Consider the following 17,644-nt stretch of genomic DNA (forward strand, 5'->3'; position numbering starts at 1 on the left):
TATGTGGGGAATCTCATTCAAAATACTTATTCAATTAAGTTAAATGACCTTTTAAGTTATGGTAAAAGTCCTGTTAAATGTATTATAAAAATATAAAAAATTCTGCCAGCTTCATTCACTTATGTCTTAAGCCACCTTATGAGCTCATTGATTATTGTACTACAGCTGATAGAAAATTTATGAAATAGTGAGTTTGAAAACCCTGTATTTTAGTGTGGCAGATAGAGAAGGTTGTTGTTTGTGGTGGTGAATGACATTTGTCTTATCAATCTTACTACTAAAGAAAAGTTCCAATTCCAACAAAACCCCACAGAAACAAAGTGAATTTTTTTTAAAAAAGCCACATCCTAAAACTGGCAAATAAAGTATCATAGGATCATGAAGACAGGCAGAATTTTTATACTAGACCATCTTTCATTAAAATGGGCATAACTGTGGGCAAAATTCCTTAAATGAGTTTTTCTGGTATACTCAAGAAAACCCATTAACAGGAACCTGCCCCAGTGTCAGCCCTAGTAGAATTCTTGTAAACAACAGTTTTAAAGTCTTTTGGAGTAGAATTAGAGAATCCACTGCCATTGGATTGTGAATTTAAAAAGAAATAGCACACGATTTCCTTCAACCTCCCAGTAAAGGGATATTTTTAGCCCAAAGTTCAGCTATAAAGCTTTTAAAAATTCTTTTGGTAGCCCCTACAGTTTCAAGAGCACAAAATACTCTTCCCTTCATAGTTTTAAGAGTGGGTACATTTTTTTTTCTACATAAGAAAGCTTTCTCTTAATATATAATTGGGGAAAAATAAAATATTATATATTAAAAAGAAAACCTTCAAAATATCTTCTTGTTAAAATGGTAGTAAGCTTATTTGTTCAAAACAGCTATGATATTTCAATGATATTCACTGCCTCTCTGATATTTTCATAGGCTCCTTGCCCTTCGTGAGAGAAGTAACTAGATTAAATTGTTTATATTTAAATGTTAGGAGCTGAATTGTAAAAGTGTCCTTAAAAAGAGTTTTGTAAGTCATAAAGCAGTATACATAAATGTGAGCTAGCTATCCTCTTCATTTATTATTAATCTTATTCTCATAATTTGATGGAATTCAGATATAAGGGGTCTTTGGAAAATTCATTCTCCTGCTATTATTTTTTTATATTTAATTTTCTGTATACTGTTCCACAGGTGAGTTAAACAATTGCTTTTGAGTTGGAAAGACACTGGAAACATTCCTTTTTCTACATTCATGAATTGCTGTTGAAAGGGATATGGCGTCTTTGGCTAGGAGGAATCATTAGAAAGAGGGCCTGATAATTTTACTCCCAGACTCAATGGAATCTTTCATCATTTGGAGAAATAATGATGATTTATAACAATTTCTAAATTTATAACAATTTCTAAAGAAATAATTTCTAAAGGAACTTGGTTAAGTAAATAAAAATTGTTTTGGCATATGAATCTGCTTTACCACATGTTGCATGTCATTTAGACATTTTAGCATTCTAAAATTAAAGATATATCTCAGAATGAATAAATGCAGAAATGCATGCTAAACTAATTTTGTGTATAATGAAATTTGTGTTCTTGAAATGATCTGCCACAAGTTTATATTTATTTTATACTTATAGTATTTATTAAGAGGTTACTGTGTGCCTATGGTAAGTGCCAGGCATACAAAGACAAAAAGAAAACTGTATTCACCTCCAAGGATCTTACATTCAAGTGAGAGTAGAATAGAAACATGTACACAGGTGAAAATAAGTTACATACTAATTAACTTGGGGGAGAGGGAAGCATACTAAAAACCATATGCGGAGATCACAAAAGGAAAAAGGCTTTAGTTCACTATTATATATATATATATATATATATATATATATATATATATATATATTTAAAGAATGGCTAGAAGGTGGCACTTGAAGTGAGCCTAGAAAGATTCTAGGGATTCCAGCAGGTGAAGATGATATAGATAACATATTCCATATTGGAGCCAACTTGTACAAAGGCATGTAATAAAAGATGAGATGTTTTGTGTAAGCAATCACAATAATTCTTTTGGGTGGAATATAGAGTGAGAGTAAAATGAAATCAGTGTAGAAAAAAATAATTTGGATTCATATTGTGAAGGACTTAGAATCTCACACATTCACATTTTCTCATAGAATCATTAAGGGAGCCATGGAAGCTTCTTGAGTAAAAGAGTGATGTGTTCATACTTGCACTCTAGGGATATCAATTTGCAGTTATGTAGAGGACAGTTTGGGAAAGGAAAATACTGGATGCAGGGAGGTTAATGAGGACATTGTTGATAGAGTCCAAATGAGAGGTGGTGAGATCCTGAACTAGTTACATGGTTGTATGAGCAGAAGGAAGAGCACTGATCTAAGTAATACCATGGAGATAGAACCATCTGAATGTATATGGGAGATGTGGTAAAGTGAATAAGCCAAGGATGTCTCTGAGATTATGAACATGAATGACTGGAGGCATTGTTACTGTTTGGCAACCCAGTCTTTTCATTTCACATGTAAAGAAACTGAGGTCTGGAGGAGTTATGTGACTTGCCTAAGGTCTCATACATAGTCAGTGACAGGTTTGAACCAAGATCCTTTGTCAGTGGCAGTCTTGAACCCAGATCCTTTGACTCCAAACCCAGTGGTCTTACTATCATTTAAAGTTTCTGAAAAAAGGAAATTCAAAAGAGCAGTGGGTTTCTGTAGGGAAGGTAGGGGAAAGTAGCTGGGAGGACGTTAAGGAGATAATGAATTCTGTTTGGGAACATCTAGGTGGAGACTTTTGGTAGGCATTTGGTAATGTGTTGCTGGAACTCAGGAAAGAGATGAAGGCAGGCTTTTTTACATACACACATATTTATATTTTATATATTTATTTTATATATATTTTATATACATAAAATATATTATTTATATTTGTTTATTTATATTACACACACACACACACACACATATTGGAGGGGGGGAATAATTGAATGCATGAGAGCTCATTGCCAAGCAAGAGAATATAGACAGAGAAGAGAAGAGATCAGATGTGAGTGGATAGTAAATCGTGAAAATCTTTATCCCTAATGGCAGAAAGCTCATTTGCTGAAATGTCTTCAGTCTTATATAATTTAAATATCATATCACTCTGTACTACCACAGTATTCTTCAGTACCTCTAATGGAGCTCACCTTTTTTGAAGTTATTAATTTGAAATTATGATTTTATGAATATTTTAGGATTATAATCACCATAAAAAGGATAAAATTTATTTACCAAAATAGAGATTTAATTTTAGAGAGAACTTGTTTATAGAGTTTAGTAGACTAGAAACAAGATCTAGGAAAGAGCATGAAGGTACCTTATATTTTATTTTTTTTAAATCTCAGCATTATTTTACCATAGATTTTGGGAAACAAATCAATTTTTATTAGCCTAGTATAGAGAAACATTACCATGAGACAATTTTTCCTCTTCTAAGATCCAATCAAAAAGTAAGGTAGAAAAGTTCATTGACCATTTCAGTGAGTCTGGTCATTCCAAAGAATGGTTCCTAGATATCTTTTAGTTTTATAACTAAATTGCCGAATTGAATAGGCTAGAAGTCAAATAATTTATCTCTTTCATTATATTCTAAAATACTGTCCCACCTGGGTCTTAGTATCCTTCATTCTGAAGACATCAGATGTATGTTCATTGGCTGTAGTTGATCGTTATGGGTGGTTATGATCTGGCCAAGTTGGTTTTTTCAATTTCATTCCTTACTTTTTCTACAGTGGGTCTTTGTTATGTGAAAGCTACAAATCTGCTATTCAGGAAACACATTTTAATCATTTATCGTTATCAGACAAATTATGGTCAGTATTTTGAAAATAAACAGTAGGATTCTCATTAATGTCTATTCTGGGATAATTAGTAGATCCACCATATACTCTAAGGCAATAAAAGAAAACTTGCTTTTCACTGAAATGACAGGTTGACAGAAGAATCTTGGAGTGTGGTCATTAGGGTGTCTACAATCAGTGTCATGCTATTTTGTCACATTAGTTAGTGTCCCCTTAGGAGGAAAGTTAGACCTACAAATTATCCTCCTACATCCTTAGAAACCATGTTTGCTTAAACCTCTGATCAAGTGTGAGCAAATTATTAACATGGCTCATAAATTAACTAGTGTACAGGCTTATAACATTTTGCAAGTAGATAATAAAGAAGAAGAAAGTTTTCCCATTACATTGTACTTATTTCATCCCTGTGATTATTGTGTCTTCGCTTAGCAGTGTACAATTGATTTTTTTTTTGTTTTAGAGTAAAAGTGCATAAAATGTCAGAACAAGTGTTTAGAAAATGTAGGACCAAAAAGGAAGCAAATGTAAATCCATTGAAAACAATATAATTAACTTTGTTATCTCATTGCTCTGATAAGTCCTTGACAATAGTCCTTCTTCTGTAGTAGCAGTTGTTCATTAATGAGTTCACCAATTAAGTTGGAAAGATTACAGCCTTTGCCAATGGGACTTATCTAGAAAAAGCATTTATTTTATTTTATTTTTACTATACCCTTACCAGGCTATAAGCCTCTTTGTAAAAGAGGAATGAGACTCACTCTTATGAATGTTAAATCCTATTAAAGTATAAAGATTCTTAAACCATAGCAAAATGTGCAAATTGTTTATGCACAGACAAAACCCATAGCTAGAAAACATCCAAAGACATCATTTGGCCAAACCCATGTCTTTTCAGTAAGGGATGCTGAAATGTAACTATTGTCTGATTCGGGGTTCTGAGTAACCCAGGAGACCAATCTCAATACTTGATTTCTGGATATAAGTGGCTATTCAAATCATAAAACTCAACTCTTCACACACATCTCCTTTTGGTTTCAACTTTTTGAAAATTTGAAAATTCACATTCACATTCATGGGCTTGATTCTGCTTTTCCTGTCGAAAGAGAAGACCAGAGTTACTACCACCCCCAACCACATATATAATAAGAAACCTACAGTCAATGCTTTCTATTCATTATATATTTTCATTCTCCCACATACTAGAGAGTCTTCTATAATCTTGAGGGTTAAGTTGTATTATCAATTACAGAATCAATATAGAACAGCCTAGCATGCAGAAAAGCATGCAATAGAAACTGATTCACAAAATTTTTCTGAACGTGCTTGAGAACTAGTTGACCTGTCAGCAACTTTGACTTACTTGGAAATGGATTTAGTAAATACTCTAGTAATAACATAACTGAACTAGGTTAGCCACAGCCCCTCAGAACATAAGCACGTGTATACTTGCCAGTAGCACCTCAGCACATACGCACCTGTATGCTTGCCAGTAACTCAAAGGGAAACCACCATAATGTTTCTCTTGTCTTTTCATCATATTTGGGACACTTGGGTAATGGTTATTCATTGGAGCACATGAGAATCAAGAGTCTAACTAGTAAGAGAAAATACTATGGTGGGAAGTGGGTGAGGTCTTTGTTTTTAATATTCCTGACACTAGGCGTTCTAAGATCTAATTGGCTAGGGGAAAATAACTGGGCATCTTTGAAAGATTGAAGATCTTTGATCAATGAAATGATCCACTAAAATTCCAGAAGACCGAAAAGAGAGCATGCTATATATTTCCTAATAGAGAAGTGATCAATTCAGAGTGCAGGCAGATAGACATTTTTACAAATGGCTATTGTGGGAATTTGTTTCCTATGTTATATATATTTTTGAAGGGTCTGATTTTTTTTCTTTTAAATGGGAGGATAAAGGAGAGAGTGAGAGAAAAATGTTTTAATTTGAAAAAAAGAAAATTTTAAAAGTATGAGCTCATACTCACTTGTGCTGAATTAGCAAAATAAAACATGCTTGCCTTCATTCTGCTATGAAAATATTTAATAAGAAAAAATGCAGGTGTACAAATATATTTTTCCAAGTCAATAGGTAAGTGCACGTCTTTTGATTGTGGGAACTTTCATTCCATTTTATGCTACCATACTTCCAAGATAAATTCTTTATCATCAAGATCTTTTACATTAGATTATGAAGTTTAAATAGAAGGTAGAACTAATGATATATGATTAAGAAACATTAAACCACACAGGTTAGTTTGTTCTGCCTGTAAGAAGTCTATCACTGGACCAAAAGCTGTATTGATCTCACTTCTTTTCTTTTCATTTTCAGTGTCTAGCTGTGTGTTGCTGTCCTACCATATTATGCATGCCACACAACAGTGATCCCCGACCTTTTTATGGCTGTGAGCCACTTTAAAAGTTCAGGGTAAGTGGTGAATCTCATTCACATTTCACTTGTTGTAAATACTATAATATAGGTTTTATTCCATAGATATCAAGTGGGCCAAATGAGAGAAGAAAGCGTTGAAATGGGTCTAGCTAAGAAGTTAAACTCTTATAGCTAACTCCAAGGCACAGCTGAGTTTGTTGTCTCCTACCCTGAAACAGTGGCATGTTTTTATGGGTTAAAGTTCATCATTTTATGCCAGACCTATGCCTATGGAGGAAATATTTTAGGATAGAAAGAACATGAAACTAGTAAACAGAAAGTCTGAATTAGACTGTGGCTTTCTCCATTTCTTGGAACTTAGGGTCTTGCTAATTTTGCAAATTCCTATATTGACATATTTCTACCTAGTGAACCCCCCATCACACACACACACACACACACACACACACACACCTGTTATTGCTACCACACCCCTGTAATCCAACTTCCATCCTCCATTTCATCTGATCCCTGTTATCTAGCATAACTTCCCCCAAACACAAACAGCATTTCTCTACCACACCTGTTTTTGTTTGGTTTGGTTTTTTACCCCTGATGAGTTGCCTTACTCCTCTACAGACCTACACTAGGCCTGTTCAACTCTCTTCTCTAGCTAATTTTACTAAACTCTTCATAACCCTACCCTGCTCCATTCTTACCCACTCTATATTTTCAAATGTTTACTCAAAAATTTCTTTCATGTCCCTTTTATCATAGAAATGGTGCTTTTCCCATTGAACACCATGTTACTTGAAATGCCTTCCAAAAGAGGCTACCTCTTTTTCCTGCTCAGACTCATACAGGGAGACGTATTGATATTCTTCTTACTTTCCTTGCTACTACTCTCCCTCGTTAACCTTCCTGCCATCAAAGTGCTACAATCTCATCACAAAAGCTCTCCCCTTGCTGCTGTCCTTGCAGATCCTAACTTCCTCTATGGTTCCTAGTTTGAGTCTCCATGCCTCTGCCATCATTCCTGAGGCCTTCAGTCTTTAGGACCCTTCTGAGATGTTCACTGCATAGTTCCTCAACTTTCTCAACTCCAATAGACTTCTTTCATCTCCATTTTCAACTGCATACTGACATGATTAAACCTTAGATAGCAAAATCTCATGGAGCTATGCCTCCTTTATCCAAGATATTGAACCTGAAAATACCTTCTGACCACACTTCTCCATCCTTCTGCCTCTCCTGTTCTTTGCTCTTATCAAATCCTATGACACCATCCAACTAACCCACTTTATTTTCTCATCCTCATTTCAATTCTTGCCTCCAAGACCAGCCTTGACTCTATGCTCGGCTACTTTATATAATCATAGAACCATGGATTTAGAACTAGAATGAACCTTTTGATTTTACAGGTGAGGAAACTGAGGCCCATAGAGATAAAGGGAATTCACTTGCCAACTCCTAGATCCCTTTAGTCTTAAAACTTTGGTCCCTTTTGTGTTGATCCTGAATTCTGGCTGCCCCTAAAGATCCTATTTCTTTGCTCCTGAGTTGCTGAATATTGATGAAGGAAGTCACAAAATCTTGCTGATTTTACTCAGTACACAAGTAGACCACAAAACCTCAGTTAGCACCTGACTGCTACTTGGTAGTCTTGTTCTTAGTCTGCATTTATAGATTGCTTATCTTATCCCCCATGGTGATCGTTCCCAACCTTTATTCTCTTACTGATCTCTGACGTTCTTCCAAAATTACCACCGATTGCCTCGAATTCTGTTTCACTGGTAAGATAAAGGCCATCTGGTGGGACTTCCCTTCATGAGCATTCTGTACTTCTAAAAACTTTTCATCATATTAACTTCTTATCCCCTCCTCATTTCCTTCTGTTTCAGGGAGAGAAACATGCGGTTCCATAGCTGAAGCTATTCCCTCCTCCTCTGCCCTTTCCCGGTAGCATTCACTCTGGTCTCCTCCATACCCTGGCTAGAGCAGTCATCATTTCTCTGTTATACTCCTCCAGTTTCTCACTTTACCACAAGATCCTTTGCATTGAGTCACTGGAATTGGCTCTGACCAATCAGTGTTTCTTCTCTCTATAACTACCGGCCATTTATCTTTTCTTGCCTGGCACATTTCTTGGGGAAAAGAAGATTATGCCCAAACACTTGCCTTCTACTCTGGTCTTGTTCCTCTCTCCATGATCTCCATTTCTGCATCACCAACTGTCTATTGGGTATTTCAGATGGGCTGCCCATAGGGATCTTATTATGGCCCAAGCAGAACTCATTGGCTTCCCCGCTAAGCCCAGCCATCTTTCAGACTTTCTTATTTTGACTGAGGCCACCAGCACCATCCTTCCAGCCTCCCACATCCACAGCCTGCTGTCGTATTTGCCTCATTGCTCTCCCTCACCTGACATACCTAATCATCTGCCAAGTCTTGCTACTTCTACTTCCCAGCATCTCCTGCATCTGCCACCTCCTCCTTTCCTCTTTGCTCCCATAGCCACTGCCTTCATTCATTCAGGATCTCATCACTGGACTGTTGCAATAGCCTTGGTTGGTCTTCCTGATTCATCTCTCCTAACTTGAATCTGTCTTTCACATGCATATCAAAGTAATTTTCTTTAAGTGCAATTCTGATCGTCTCTCTTCCCTACTCAATAAACTCCAGTATCTCCCTATTGAGAGAAGGTAGATGGTGCAGTGCATAGAGCTTAGAATCAATGAAACTCATCTTCCTGAGTTCAAATCTGGTCTCAGACATTTACTAGCTGTGTGACACTGGGCAAGTCACTTCATGTGTTTGCCTCAGGGGACAACCAATGTAAAGACATCTATGTGAAAAATGGTGGCTGGGAGTCAAGTGCTGGGCCTGGAGTCAAGAATGACTCCTCTTCTTGAGTTCAAATCCAGCCTCAGACATTTACTTACTGGTTGACCCTGGGCAAGTCACTTAACCCTGTCTACCTCAATTTCCTTATCTGCAAAAGAGGGATGTGTGCTGTAATAAATGACTGCTAAGTTCCCTTCCATTCCCCAAAATTGTCTGATCATATTCCCTACCAAGTAAAGTCCAGGCTTCTTTGCCTGACTTTAAATGCATTCCACTATCTAGTACCGATCTGCATACCTTTTTAAATTTATACAAAGTCATTTTCCCTTCCACCAAATTAGTGTATTAGATATCTTTTCAATGTCCCCTTAACTTTTTGACCTTCTTGCTATCATTCACTTTGTTAGCTTTGCCTCAAATATCCTCTCTTCCTATTGAAATCCTACCCATCCTTAAAGATCACTTCAAATGCTGCCTCCTTAATGAAAGCCTCCTTGATCCTGTGATCTTTCCCAATTCACAGAATACTTTGTTCATGCCTGTTAACTTATATCTTGAGTCTTGTATTTTATTATGATTATCTGCATTGCGTTGTATTATGTTGTATTCTGTTATATAATAGTGATCTATATATGTGGCCTCTTCTTATATTAGACCATAACAATCCACTAGGCCCAAATTATCTAAACTTTGTTTCTGTCCTAACACCAAATACAACGTTATTCAAATAGTAGACCTCTACAAGGTGATTGGTGATTTGAATGAGTCTATCGTTGACTCTCTCTTCATTTATTTCATCATTAAAGAAAGGGCCCAGCCTATTTCTCCAAGCTATCATGAGCATCCAGTTACAAGAATATCTATAAATGTGCTTTGAAGGCTTAAATCATTCTAGGAGTCTTTTATGCAACTGGTTGAGTTCCTCAGGTAATCCACACTTTGTTCACTTTCATTCACACTAGCTATCATTAGCTGAATGAATGTGGAGAATGGTGAAGCTACCCTGTAAGGGATGTGATTGGTCTGTCAGCTTTGATAGTCTTGGATTATGGAGAGGCATTAGAAATGACACAATTTACATATCATGTGTGAGAGATGAGAACATGTGATACATAATGGACCAAAGATGAATGACCAAAAAAGGGACAACAATTCAGTCCCTAAATTGTTTTTCTGTTTAATGTTCTCTGTTCTGTTTCTTCTACCTGCTTCATAGTCATTAGTCAGTGTGTCTTTTGGACTGATACAAATATTCTTCAGTTTCACAACAGGGAGCAAGCTTTAGCAAATATGCTTTTGGAGGGGGGTGGGTTACAACACTAATTAAAACAGAAACCCATAATTTAACAAGCGATAATTAACTTTGAGATTAAACTAGATAATACCACAATTAATGAATTTTCCACTTGCCCTTTTTCCCTTAATGAAAAACATTAGCTTGTATTTGGTCAGTAGCCATTTACATATGTGTGTGGTAGTAGGATGGGCTGGAGGTCAGGGCTAAGGACTGAATGGGAACCATCTAGCAGAGTAATTAAGCTTCTCCTTGCACTAATATTGTCAACTATGCTCATTGGTTTCTTTGAACTCAATTTCCCTGATTTCATTAAAATCATTAGTGCCTGTCAATAAATGATAATTTGTTTAAATTTCACATCTTTTTTCCTAGTTGAGGTCCAACTGTAGTCAACATTTTAGCACAGTAATAACAATTTTAATTAAGCAAAATGTAAGACATATGTAAGGTATTATCTGAAGTCTAACCAAACCAATGATTATCATACACAGTTGCACTATAAATCACCCCCAATTTTATAAATTTGGCAAAGGTTCTTTCCTGCTGTGCATAGTAGAATCTTTTTAGTCTTTAGTAATAACACAGGGTGGTAGCAATGATAATAGCTAGCATTTACTTAGGCTTTAAATTCTGCAAAGTGCTTAACTGACCTTATCTTATTTGATTTTAACCACCCTGTGGGACAGGTACCATTACTGTTATCCCCCTTTTACAGGTGAGTAAGTTGATTCTGAGAGAGATTAAATGATTTGCCCTGGATCATACATAAGTCCATGTCTGAAGCAGAATTTGAATTCAAGTCTTTCTCATTCTATGTGTAACAGTCTGTTCAGTGAGAGGCCCTTAGTTTGCATACTGAGTAGAGGTCCATGAGACTTGGCTTAAAATTCCAACATTACCATTTACTAGCCATAGTGACCTGTCCAGCTTTACTCTCTTCCTCTTAGATAATGATCTTGTCCACGAGACTCTGCCCCCTGCAGCCGAATGCATCCTCTTCCTCCACAAAATATCAGAATATTTTGTCTGAGCCTCTGCTTGGCATTTTTGACTTATGATAACTGAAATTTCTATAATATTTGAATAGATTCAAAATAATTGACACACTCGGTCCATGTGGTCCTCACAACAACCCCTGTGAGGCAGGTGTTACTCTAGGGTGAAACAATATAAATATCCCAGAGCTGATAAGTGTCTGAAAGTGAACTTGAACCAAGATCTTCTTGAATCCAAAGATAGAAAAGAAAGATCCCGTGTTTTCAAGGGTTACACATTCTAGATTTTGAAAGGGGTAGTGGGGGTAGAGAATAAATTATGATGCATAAAAAATAAGTCAATATGAAATAGAGACCAAGTAAATACAAAGCAGTTTTGGTGATGTGGGGAGTTTAGTAACAATTGAGGGTATCAGGAAATTTCTGTAGCAGATATAAGACAATATATAATAATTAGAATAGAATAGAATAATAATGATATGACATGATACGACACGACATGACATGATATAACATAGTATAACCAATATAATGTAATGTAACGTAACGTAATATATGATATAATATGATATATCTAAGACTTCTATAGAACTTTATCATTTGTATTTTACATATGCTATCTTATTTGATTTTCATCCATATCATGAGGTAAGGTACTATTATTATCCCCATTTTTCTAATGAGGAAACTGAGACAAGCAGAGATAGAGATCCAGTGATTTGACCAAGTTCACACAGCTAATAAGTATCTGAGGTTGAATTTGAACTCAGGTCTTCCTGGTTCCAAGTCTAACATTCTCTACTGTCCCAACTAGCTGCCTCAAAATTCAAAGTATGGTTTCTTTGGTCCCATTAGACAGTTGGGTAGTCCAGTTTTTATTTCTATGACTTCTTATTTTTGTCAAAAGTATGGGGCTTTGTCAGTTCCTAAAATAGGCTCCTTCAAAAAAATGCTACTTGCTTAGCATCATTCACTGACTGCTTTCACATTTGTATTCCTGGTGATAATTTGAGACCATTTGTAAAATTTTACAGGAACAGACAGATATAAGATCTCTTCCCTTCTGTGTGCTTATCACCAGTTCTTAACTGCTGATTCCACAAAGCTTTCCTTAATCTCCTGCCTGTCATCTTAATATTGCTCTCAAGAACATAGTCATCAGAATAGAAGAATTCCTGATGGCTTGTGGTAAAGACTTTTGATAATGTTGAAGTCCAGACCCAAATCACCTTCACTTGGACTTTTACCACTTAAATAGTCTTACTCTTCTCTCTTCATTTCTAATCCACCCTTCATGTTCCTGCTTAAGTAATTTTATTAATACATCACATTGATCATGTCACTCCCCTGTTCTGAAATCTTCCATAGCTCCCCCTTGACTTTCACATAAAATGTAAACTGCTTATCCTGGCCTTCAAGAATTTTAGTCTTTTCTTTATATATTCTCCTTCCTTCAGCCAAATGTGTTCCTTTCAGATTCTGATTACACACCTTCCCTTCCCTCAAGTTCCAGCTTAGAAGCTACTCTACTGATAAAATGTTTGCTGATCTCCCAAGCTGAGAAAGTGACCTTTCTCATCTCAAATTTTTGATGGCTCTTGTCTGAACTTCTTCTTTGCTTTTGTCATATCTTGACTTGTAATCAAATATATGTGTGTAGCTTATCTCCTTACCTGATTGTAAGATGCTTGAAGGCATATAGCTGTCTATCCACATGACCCACTACAGTTCCATCTACACAGCAGGTACTTAAATGCCTGATGAGTTCAATCAAGTTAAATGACCATGACAAACTGCCTTGAAAGTGTTTTAGAGATAAAGAAATATGATGTTAAATTCCTTGCTCCTTCCTGAATCTTTAAGCAATATTATGTAAAATGGATTGAAAAAAATGGGTTCTCCTCCTGGGGGGGGAAGGGGAAGATTTGAGAAGAGTCTGTTTGCCTTGCTTTGGCTCAGCCAACCTTAGCTTCCTAGAACAATAGCCTCAAGAACTCAGGGTGTCAAGCTTTCTTCTTGGCTACAAGAGCCTGGCCATAGTGGGATTTCCCGGTGATTTCCTGAGGTCACTGGATGCAGCGGAGTGGTCTTGGTTCTTCCCTGTAACCCTAAATTGGTTCATTAATACCCTACTTTCCCCAGGCAACTTCCTGATTCTTTTGTGCCTGTAGTCTACTATATATTCAGTGTGTGAACCACATTAATTAATAACCAATAAAAGTGAAAGGCATTTAAAAAATGAGACACGGCCAGTATGTGTCAGAGACTAAATTTGAACTCTGATCTTCCTTCATGGCAACTCAATACAGAGAAAAAACCCAGATAAATTCAAGGTACTTGAATGTAAATTATTTAGAGAAGAAGAGCACTAGCATTTGGGAGGAGATCTATGAAAGCTTCAAAAGGTCACGGTTGAGCTGGTCTTGAAGGAAAAGAGGGATTTTTCTGAAGTGCAGGTGAGGAGAGAGGAGATTTCTTACAGGTGGGAGAGCCAGCACAGAGTCATAGAGATTGGAGATAGAGTATGATCCATGAGAAAGAGAGAGGTCAGTTTCTCTGAATCACACAATGGGGAAATGAGGAATAATGTCCATTCAGGTGGAAAGATAGGCTGGGGCCAGCTTATGAAGGGCTTTTAAAGCAAAACAGAATCATCATATATTTATTGTAGAAGCAACAGTGAACCATTGGAGGTTATTAAATGGGGAAATGTAATGGTTGGATCAGATTTACACTTGAGGTAAATTGCTTTGGTTGAGGCTGAACTGGAATGGAGAGAGGCTTGAGGCAGAATCACCAGTTAGGAGGCTCTTGGCTTTTGTATCATGAGTAGAGGACAAGGTCATCAACAAAATATTGTAATTATTGTCATAGTGGGATTTCCTGCCTTTTTTCTGTAAAATGTGGAAATCATCATGTGACTTACTATGTTATTGAATGTTTTCATGTTCTACAAATTTAGATCATTGATTTGAATTAGGTAACAATGAAAAAAGTCTTATCAGGATGGACTGCCTTCTGTTGTTGACAAGCCTACTGTCTGGGGGTTTGTACACCACGGAGGATGGTTCCAGTGATAAAACTCAAAAAGCCTGTGATATGATAATGTGAAGGGTCCAGCTGAAACCCTCAAACTCAAGGAATTAAGAGTGAATTTGACAAGTCTTGCCTAAACTCTCTTGCTGTGGGCAGATGTTCTCATAGAAGAGATAGCATGCATTCTTTGAACCCCAGAAATATGGTTGTCTGAACCTCTTTTATCTAGCTATTGAAAATAGTCTGCCTAGTACTTTTTTCTTTAGAGATTACATTATTTTGTTTTTCCTTTGGAGCAAGGAACAAATTTGTGGACTTTCTTTTCACTTAATGGCCAACTCCAAATTTCTGCCTTATCAAGGTATTTACTGTCACATTTTTTTGATGTAGTGATACACCTACAGTTTATAATAATTCTTGTGAGACCAAGAGAGGAAACACAGATTTTTTTTTCTCCTGAGTCAGGAACAGTTATATAGGTCTGTGGGTCAGTCCCCTTTTGTCTGTGGCAATCTCTTTGGAATTCCCCATCTATGGTCTGATCACGTTTAAGCCTTCTTAGGTGTGCCGGAAGAAATGCTTTCGCTCTAGTCACTGTCACCATCTTACACATGCATTTTCCATTTCCCCATGAATTGAATTTTGTAAAAAAAAAAAAAAAAGAGTAGCATAATAAAATAAAATAGAACCTCCTTGAGGGGGTGTTAGGTTCAGCTAGTTGTTATGGCTGTATTCTCCTCCTCCCCATCTTGGCCTCTTGTCTACAGAAAACCTTCAAACACATGGTTATTTAATGGAATCGAAAATTCCAAAAATCATGAGAAATTTAAGAAAATCTTCCCCTGTTTTAGGTAAATGTAGACAACTTGCCTCCTGTTCTCAGGCTTGCCGGTAGGTGGTCCTCAGTGCATTTTGGAGCTCTCCGAAAAAGACAATCTACTGTTTTAGAAAAGTCCATTGAACTGTATTGCAAACATATCTACACAAACTGACTTAAGGGTATTGTTTTCTCTTGGCAGAAATGTTTTCAGTTTAGGATCATTTGTACGCTTCATGCTGTGTCTTTGTACTTGGATGCCATCTAAATGGGCTGATTTGATTTTCCTCGAGTTTTTCAAATATTCCAGTACTTTGCTTCTGTAGAACAAGTGTGCTGTGAAATAAAACTCTGCCATGACTTTCTACTGGGAGGCCCAGATAATTGGGACATTCACTTAATTGGCTTACTTCTGTCTCTAGGAGGATGTGCCTGTTAAGACAGTTTCTCTGTATCTCTGATTCAGTTTTTTCTGGTACATTATTCTAATTAACCTCAACTCTGGAGCTCTCATCTCCGTACGTATTAGCCTCTGACCAGTTAACAATTGATTCGTTCTGCTCAATCACCTGTGTGAAAAGTGCTGCAAAGGCGAGAGCTTCGCCTTTCCCAAGGAGCTAAATGATGTGTTTTCATAGTGAGTGGGTGTGCCTTTGCCTTTCAGGGGCAGGGTGCTTCACCACGTTGAAAACCTGTTGGGCTAGAGATTTTGCATGCTGGGCTTCTTCCCCCCAAGTTAGAAGTGTTTATAAAAAGGTTGGAAATTCTTTTGCTTTGAAGTATTAATTTTTAAAATTATTTAATTCACAATGCCTATATATTCACAAGGCTTATGTGAGGATTCTGCTTTGGTACTGAAATAATATGGTAAATAAAAATTTAAAGACTCTAACATTTAACCAGATGAGATAATGTATAAAGTACTACATAAATGCTATTATTTATTTTTATTATTATGTTTAGTGAGTGAATGTTTGAATATAAAATCCTGTCAAGTACAGATTGCTTTATTAATTATATTTGTATCCTGAGGGTCTGGCACACAGTGGGCACTTAATAAAGACTCTTAAAAAAATTGAGTTCAAATAAATGACTATTAACTAAGTTGGCTTAAATTACCCACTATGTCACTGTTAATTTAGAAAACTCAATACTTAAGACTAAATGCAAATGCCTGAATTCTTTTTAAATAAATTAATTTAAGAAATATTTATTGTTCATCTTCTGTGTGGCTAGCTTTGTGCTATATGGAGAATACAAAAGAGGACTAATGACAAAGACCAGAATTTCAGGATGTGGAGGGTCCTCCATGTCCCTCTACTCCAAGCCATCACTGAAAAAAGAACACACCTGCTGAATGGGCAACCAGCCCCTGCTCGAAGACTTCTAATATGGGCAGAGGCACTTGCTCCAAAGACAATACTTTGGGTCAGTTCTGAGTATTAGGAAGTTTTTCCTTACACAAAGCCTAAATTTGCCTCATTGCAATTTCCACACATTGGGAGGGAGAGAAGGAATTCACAGTATGTACCAGGCCCTGAGCTAATCACTTTTGTAAATATCACCTCATTTGATCTTCACAACAACTCTGTGAGCTAGTTGCTATTATTATCCCCATTTTGCAGTTGAGAAAATTGAGACAAGCAGAGGTTAAGTGACTTGTCCAAGATCACACAGCTACTAAGTATTAGAGGCTGAATTTGAACCCAGCACTCTGTGTACCTTGGTGCCACCTGACTGCCATGGTAACCACAGCATCTTGCTGTGTCTTTGAGTCAAACAGAAGTCTGATCCCTCTTCTATGTTGAGTTCCTTGAATATTTAAAGATAATTGTCAAGTATCTCCCTCCCCACCAAGATATTTTCTTGTTTAGCCTCTATGTCCCTTCACCATATCTTCTTGTGACATGAGCCTGAGGCTTGTGGCCAGCCTGGTTGTCCTCAGGTGGACACTTTCCAATTCATGAACATCTTTCATAAGAAACAGTTCCATAACTGAACACAGGACTACAGATGTAGTTTGTCTTCTATCAGCTCGTGCTTTTGGAGGAGACACATGAATTAGACACAGTAAACAAAAAGCCTGAATTAATTAGAAAATGTGTAAGACAGGCTACGATACAGTGTTAATTGGAATATAATCAAGTAATCTAAGCCTGGCTTAGACCAGCTCTGCTTTTCCTATATGCAGTCAGGAAAAAGAGAGATTGGTGTTGGCTGGGGCAATTAGGAATTGGAGGAGGGGAGGAATGGAGAGGTTGCATCACAGAGACAGTGATAATGATGTTTATTCCTGTAAAACTGTTGGTTGGAGGGACAAGAGTAAATACATGTCTTTAAAATAATGTGGGTCCTTTCTGCTATAGCAAATAATCCAGACTGTGCTTATATGATTCTTAACCTTCCCTTCTTTCTTTTCTAAATCCTGCCACATTCTTTAG

General features: G+C 36.7%; 1 protein-coding gene across 8 annotated transcripts in view; it reads left to right on the forward strand.

Annotated features, from left to right (window-relative positions):
• Positions 1–17,644, forward strand: part of FOXP1 (forkhead box P1) — a 689,298-nt gene that overhangs the window by 258,137 nt on the left and 413,517 nt on the right. For 7 of the 8 annotated variants that reach the window (XM_069084104.1, XM_069084103.1, XM_069084105.1 and 4 more), the window contains one exon: positions 6,176–6,271. The exons of the other annotated variant lie outside the window; for it this stretch is intronic. The gene's annotated coding sequence lies outside the window, so the exon portion shown is untranslated. The remainder of the gene's footprint in view (positions 1–6,175; positions 6,272–17,644) is intronic. 8 annotated transcript variants of the gene reach the window in all.

Source organism: Petaurus breviceps, unplaced genomic scaffold (assembly GCF_028583685.1).
Source record: "Petaurus breviceps papuanus isolate PSGF00001 unplaced genomic scaffold, PetGlider_PUasm1.0 174, whole genome shotgun sequence".
NCBI classification, from domain to species: Eukaryota; Metazoa; Chordata; class Mammalia; order Diprotodontia; family Petauridae; genus Petaurus; species Petaurus breviceps.